This window comes from Chrysoperla carnea, chromosome 1, assembly GCF_905475395.1.
Source record: "Chrysoperla carnea chromosome 1, inChrCarn1.1, whole genome shotgun sequence".
NCBI lineage: Eukaryota > Metazoa > Arthropoda > Insecta > Neuroptera > Chrysopidae > Chrysoperla > Chrysoperla carnea.
In genome coordinates, this window is record NC_058337.1 from 93,474,070 (window position 1) to 93,482,253 (window position 8,184).

Below are 8,184 nucleotides of genomic sequence, written 5' to 3' on the forward strand. Positions count from 1 at the left end.
GGTAGCGAGACCACATTTGTTCCACTTCAGGTGAAGATGATGAAGTTTTTGACCACGTACAGGAACTGAACGTATAAAGTTCCCAATTAGACAACAAGGGCATATACTACAATTTTTGAAAGCTTATAACTTCTTCGATTTTAATCAATTTTAATTAAATTTTCAAGTTCTATGATGGTATTAAGTCTAGTTATATAATTGAATATGTGATGTAGAAATTTCAGAAGCAGGAAGAGAGTCCAACAGGAAAAATTGAATTGTTTCAAAAGCACTGAAAATGATTTGAAACCATGCTTATTAGAGGGGGGAGATATACCAAAAACCCGAGTTCATCTTAAGTTATGTCGGCATAGAGAATGAATTGATACTGAAACCCCAAGAAAGGACATACAAATCTCGTTTTCCTAGGATCATATTTAAATAGTGTATTTAAATGGGGTACCTATTTTTTTCATACCCCATGCGGTGCTAATTTTATAGATTTAAGCTGTTAAAATTTGCATTTTTAACATACAAATTCTAAATTGGAGTGTTTTTAAAGGGATGCTTTATTATGTCACAATGAATGGCATTTGTGTGTTATTTCTTCTATAAGTGATTTCCTATAAATCTTTAGGCATCGATTTGTAGGATATCTATTTCGAAAACTATGGTATACAGGCCGTTTTTGTACCATCTAGGCATATACATGTCTGTAGTATGACTGAATACATCCGTTTAGTAATGCATCTAAGCGAGATGTATTATATACATGTATTTAACATTAGTTGGGAGACGCTTGGAGAGTGGAAGTTTTTTAGATAATTAATAATATTTGTATGCAACAAAACTCCCACTCTCTGCATGCATACAACAAAAGTCTTGTGTATCGTATCTGTAGCCTTACAATATATGTAAATAATACATCTCGCTTAGATGCTTTACTAAACGGATGTATTCAGTCATGCTACAGACATGTATATGCCTAGATGGTACAAAAATGGCCTGTATATCGAAAAGCTTTGCTCTTAATTTTCGTCTAATTTTTCTATGTTCTAACAGACTCCATTCTGAAAATTTAAAACGGAAATCTCAAATAATTTCATACTTAATAATTTCGTTACTTAGTTGGGAACGTCATTAAATTAAAAAAGTTAGAGCAGGCGCTAGAGTCGAGCTTTTTTGCATAAATTTTCAGCTGTGAAAATAACCCTTCTGGAGTTTTTCCAAACATTATACTGTTAATAACTCAAAAACTGTGAACTTAAGGACAAAATCACAAGAGGGCCTTTTGGACGTAAAATTACACAAAATCACTTGGATAGTTTTATTTAGTCCAAAAATTGGCATTTAACTGTTTCTGAGAATGGAGAGGTATATAGAAAAATTGGACCAATAAGGTTTCTGGCAACAACCGGAATATTAATCATTAAGCTTTTCTGAACAAGAATCAATTGACAAAATGCGGCTCTCGGATTTGGCACACTCAACTTTATCTAGCACCTGCTCTAATTTTACATATTAATATTTCTTAGGTTTCTTAATTTCAATCTGTGAGAATATTATAGCAAGAATCAAATAATTAAATCGAATAAAAATTCGTGTACTACATAACAAGTCAGAGGTTATTATTGTAACCTCTAAATTTATCACATACGGTCAATATAAAACTGCCTGCTACAATAAATACTACTGGTGGCTTGGTCAAGGGTAATCAATAGTTCGATTACTTGTTTGTTGATGTCATATAGAAAACATTGAACATAATACGTTTACAAAGACAAATGTCGTGCTACCGACAACCATTGATGACAACGTATTATGTCCACAATATAACCCTTCAGACCCCGCCAACCCCAGTTAACATGTTACAAATATACTCACACCCACGCCCTTATATACATATCTATAGACGTATATTTTCAATGTAATTATTTATAATAAACGATATTCAGCATTGGTTTTAATTTCATACAGCTTGTTTGCAAGATACGTATTTAAAGTTTTAGGCAATTGGCAAGGAGCAAGGACAAAGATACGAATCGTATGTATACAGGGTACTTGTGATTCGATGAACATAGCTTTAGAGCGTATTCTTTGGACAATTTTAATTTGAAAATTTCTTACTTTTGTAAAATACGCAATACATATTATGTATTGCGTGTATGTTCGTTTTTCTTTATTACCAGTCTATGTCTGATTATCCGAATTTTCGATTATCCGAATCGACCCCGGTCCCAATTTTACTGTAGTTAAGGAGTAAACAGATATTGTCCTTATGGTCACATTTGATTGTTTTATATGTTAGTGTTTTTACACGCTTATATTAGCTTCACCTGTATGTATGTATATTTGTATGTAACTCTCTAATATCATGCCTATGCCATAATACATCATCAGTTATATACATTTATTATACCACCGATAACCATACTATACATATATACTTAGAACAAGGAACAAGTGTGTTTTTTTGTTTTTTAAACTATAGTTATTATTTATTTTTTAAGTTGTAATTTAATGCCTACGTATTTACAAAACAATTATATTCTGTTATTCACTTTATTTACAAATATTGTGATGGAAATGCAAGAACGTCAGTGCAGGAATATTAGCGGCGGCTTCCTGATCGAAGAATTCCTAATTTAAAAATTTCGACACTTGGCAGACTAGTGCAGAACGTCCTGTACAGCAAGAACTTTGGGACGCTATTCTTAACAGTGCTAAAAATAGTCCCTGTAGAATATAATGAAAAATTTTTTTTAACTAAAAAAATTACTAAAAACTTCTTTACTCAACAATGTCTTTACTTTATTGGTTAAATTCAATAGTGTCCATAACTCCTTAACTTGGGTTTTGAACAAAATTATATAAGGTACTTTGTATAATCTCTACTTAAAATACACTCTGACATTATATTGAATTCTTTTGAATAAATCTTCATATATATGTATTGGTAACTTCATTATATTATATATTGTTTCATTTAAAAAAAATGAATTTTTGTTTTTTATTATTTATTTTAATATTATAACATATCTATTCAACTGAGAAAATTAGTTTGACTTATGTAATTTACAGTATTATTCTTCATCTAAGTACCACTTGTATTCCAAATCCTTAATGAATAACACTATTAGTGATACTAGGGAGGCATTTGATCTTTTTGTATCAGGTGTCAGCTTTTCTACCTATGGTTTTCTATGGTTTTCCATTAAGTTTGCAAAAAGGTTAATATAGGGAAAATTCCTAACAAAGTCAGCCATAGCTGCATACATTATCCTTCCTTTTATTTTTCCTTACCCCTATCCATGTGTATGGAATGTTCTGTACAGCATTTGTATTGTTAAAAAAAAAGAAGGAATAAATTGAATTGAATAATTCGAGGGCATTGCAAGCAGAAGCAAGGATTTTGATACGAAGAAAATGAATAAAGAAATAATTCACTTTGGAGCCACAGAACTAAAAACTATGCAAGTGAAATTCCGTTTTCGAACAAATGTTGATGTGCCATTTTAGTGTTAATTTTTCAACCCACCTTACCGCTTTTTTGTTTAGATAATGTATGTTTTCTTAAACTAGAAAAGACAAATTCCATTTCAATAAAAAAACATCTTTTAATAAATAAATAATAGTTTAAAAAAACTTAAAAACACGCTTTTGTAACTAGCTGAATTAAAAGGAAGAAAATATTTTTTTTTAATTCAAAAAATCATTTTATCGTAAAAAAGCGTGGGGTGCTAATTTTCAATTATTGTAAATATTTTATAGACATTGATAAAAGTAAAGTGATAAAATCTCCTATACATCCCACGCTGTTTTACGATAAAATAATTTTTTTAATTTAAAAAAATTATTTTCTTTCTTTTAGTTCAGATAGTTTTAGTTGTTTTTTAGTTTTTTTAAACTATTACTTATTTTTTGTTTCCTAGTTTTTTAGATATATTTATTTAGTATTCAAAAATTCAGTATAAATATGGTGGGAGCGCAAATAAATGTATATATTTCAGATATGGAAATCGTTATTCCTAAAATTTTAATTAGGATAATCAAATGTCTATATCATAATCAAATATATATTAATATATAAATAATATATTAAATTATTGTATTGTCATCGGTCCTTGATAAGTTTACCAAATTTCGAGTTAATCCGACGTTTTGATGTGGGTCAAAATCAAGTTCAAAATTTCCGTTACATGCCAACATACTAATATGAAGCTACATGAAGCTAATAAAAGCGTGTTAAAAATATTCAATGAGACGGAAATACGGCGTTAGTGATAGAACTCTGCTACTCAGTTTTTTTTTCATATAATTGACTTTCCAAAAAAAATTAATTTAATAGTACATACTTACTTACGATTTGTAAGATCGATTAGAGGTGCTTTATGATAGTGTACTCAATTATATTAATTCAACAAAAATTTTATGTGATAAATGAAAATCGACAATAAAAATATAAAAATGACAACATAAATAATGCACTATAATAACACAATCTAAATAATTATACTTGTATCCTTAAATTTTTAATATTCGATTCAATTGTAATATTTAGAAAACATACAGTTAATATAATAGATATCTATAGTAATATTATTTTAAAATCAAAGGTTTGAAAATGTCTATGTTAGATGAAACATGTCAACATATTTTTAATTATTAAAATATTAAAAAATATAGTGGACTAAGCAAAAAAAAATTAGAAGTTTAATTTCTTCAAAATCCTAAAACTCTCTGTATTCATGCATACAGTTTAAATATAATATAGATACCTACAAATATTATTTTATAGTCAACAAAAGTAAAATTTTATACAATACTGAAAAAGCCAAAGCTTAGTTAAAAGTCTACTTATTTAACTCAAATTTATTTTAACACTGAAAAAAATGCAAAAACGATTATTTATACCGCCCCAACAAAGAAATGAAAGGGCTTAAAGTAGTGGTGGATTAAGCACCCTATAATTTTTCAAAATAGACTAAAAATGTAAATTTTTACACATTTAAAGCCCAAACTGATTTGTTATAATAAAAGTATAAAAACGCACGGGACACGATAGATTATTTCTCATTGAAATAGATTCAGTGGTATATCTATATACATGATATACCGACAGATCAACTTCGGAAAGTGATTCGAGACGACAAAAGAAGAAAATAAATTACCAATGTGCAACGTTCTATCACTTATAGTTTCGGAGAGGAGCTATGGAAGCCTCTGGATACTAACTTGCATACTATAGTATCCAGAGATTATCTCCTTAACGACAATATTTATTAATTTAAGCTATTAAAATAAATATAAATTTTCAATTTTAAGCACATACCCTCCAATGCTGTGCTTCAGCTCATGGGCCGTTTTTGGGGTGACGTAAATATTTCTGCATATTTTTTAAATATTTATTTATTTATTTATTTATTACCAATCGGTAACACAAATGATACTATTAAAAACTGATTTTCACGGCAAGGGTAACAGTACTCAGATACAAACTATGGCAACGAAATTTGAGAAAGTTTAATTTCTTTGAGAGAGACTGTAGCAATTCAGTTACCTTTCAATGTCCACGGATTCCAAAAATATAATTGTAAGCTTGCTATGAAAAAGTGTCGCAATAATAGATGTGCTTGTTTTAAAAACAAAGCAGATCCAAATGTCATAGAAGGTAAACTTGCCTTAAAAAATGATATTTCAGTCAAAAAGGACGATATGCAACTAAATAAATCGACCTACATACTCAAATTTCTTCGTTACTCAAAATGTGTATACCATGTATATATGAAATATACATAGTATATTAAGTTTAGTCCCAAGTTTGTAACGCTTAAAAATATTGATGCTACGAAAATAATTTTGGTATAGGTGTTCATAGAATCACCTAATTAGTCCATTTCCGGTTGTCTGTCTGTCTGTCCGTCTGTCATCACGATTACTCAAAAACGAAAAGAGATGAAATTTTTATAGCTCGCTGAGGACGTAAAAAGTGAGGTCAAGTTCGTAGGACCCAACTTGTAAGCTGTTAGAGATAGAACAAAAGTTGAAATGTAAAAAATGTTCCATGTAAAAAATAAACACCTTTTGTTTGAAACATTTTTTCGTAAACATCATTGATTACCCGTGAGAGCTCAAATTATGCGAAAATTGTATAGTATGTATGTTATGACTATATCAGTTATATATTGTTGACATGTATAATGTATATATACAGAGTAATCAACACTGTCTATACATGGCATTTCAACAATTTACTCAGTCAATTGTTTGTTTTCACTTGTTATTTAGAATATATACAATATGACTTAATACAGTTAAACTATAACTGACCAATTGAAATTTTGTATCAAAACGAGAGACGAGTAAGTAAGTAACGAGTGAGATGTAACGAGGGAGATGTAACGAGAAACGAAACGATACGATAGTAATGGCAACCTACTGATAATTTTAGTAAGAAATACATACGGGTACCCAATTTTTCGTTAATTTTACAGCACTAGAACGTATGTAGATTTGCACATTTAAGTACATACATCTGTCTTCGAGAATAATAACTGGTCGAAATCCATACAAAACATTTCAATATATTATATCTAAACTTATTTGCACAAAATTAAAAACCGCAAATTATAGATATTATATTTAGTTAAGAAGTTTTCTTAAGAAGAAGAAACTTCTATTGAACACCAGAAATGATTATTTCCCAGAAATAATTTTTTTAAATTTTTATTAAGTACTTGCTATTAACTTAGATTAATCGGAGCCCATTAACCTAGTCCTAATTCCAGCCATTTACACAAAATAAATAATATTTGTAAACTTGTTAAGTAAAGTACTATTAACCTAATTTTTTTCAGTTATTCCGAATATAAATAGCTAAAGATTAAACTATCTAGTTTTTTGAAATTATTACTTAAAATTTGATGCATTATGTATACAACTATCTCATCACAATTAACATAATTAACCAATTGTTCAACAACAACAAAAAAATTATTAAAATTATTATTCTGACATACCTATAAGCAATTATTTTTTTATATAATCTTATTTTAATATCAATTCTAATGATAGTGTATTATTCATTGATAACAAAATGAATTTCTATTAAGTCATTTTTTATATTGTTCAAATTTTATTGTCAATATGAGTCAAATGTGTTGGCTACATAATTAATATTGTATACAATAGTTGAAATGAACATAATTACATCACATCAATAACAAAATTAATTTAAAAAGTAGGTATTATCCTTGGCCTCAGCTTTTGTGAGATTTGTTTAATAGATAAAAAAATCTTTTTAAAAAATTATAGAATTCGTGTATGGTACTTGAACCGGTGGTATGGCCCGGGTCCCTATGAAAGACCACATTTAAAAAATAGCCAAATATCAATATTTATATGCTAATATCTTGAAACTAATTGACTTTTTGTGTCAAAATTACCTTATGTACTGAGTTTAAACGAAATTGGAAATTTAAAAAAATTTTCGATTTTTTGCAATTTTTTTAAGGGGTTAGACCCTTTGAAAAAATCAAGAAAACGTAAAAAAAATTTGTGTTTTGGAATTTGATGAAACTCGGTGGATGGGGTAATTTAGATCTAAAAAGTATAAAAATCACGTTAATTTAATGATTGGATGCAGAGTTTCTGAGATATTGCAATATTTGGATCGATTTTAGTCCGTATCTCAAAACCTATTCGACCAGTCATCAAACGCACCCGATTTTTGTACTTTTTGGCTCAAAATTACCTTATAAACAGAGTTTTATCGAAATTGAAGTTTAAAAAAATTTTTCGATTTTTTACAATTTTTTTAAGGGACACCCCTTTGAAAAAATCGAGAAAATCGCAAAAAAAATTTTTATTTTGGAATTTGATGAAACTCAGTGGATGGGGTAATTTTGATCCAAAAAGTATAAAAATCAGGTTAATTTAATGGATGGATGCAGAGTTTCTGAGATATCGCACTATTTGGATCGATTTTAGTCCGTATCTCAAAAACTATTCGATCAGTCATCAAATCCACCCGATTTTTGTACTTTTGGGGTCAAAATTATCTTATATACTGAGTTTTATCGAAATTGGAGATTAAAAAAGTTTCTCGATTTTATGCAATTTTTTAAGGGTAAAAAACCTTTGAAAAAATCGAAAATATCGCAAAAATATTTTTGTTTTTAAATTTGATGAATCTCAGTGGATGGA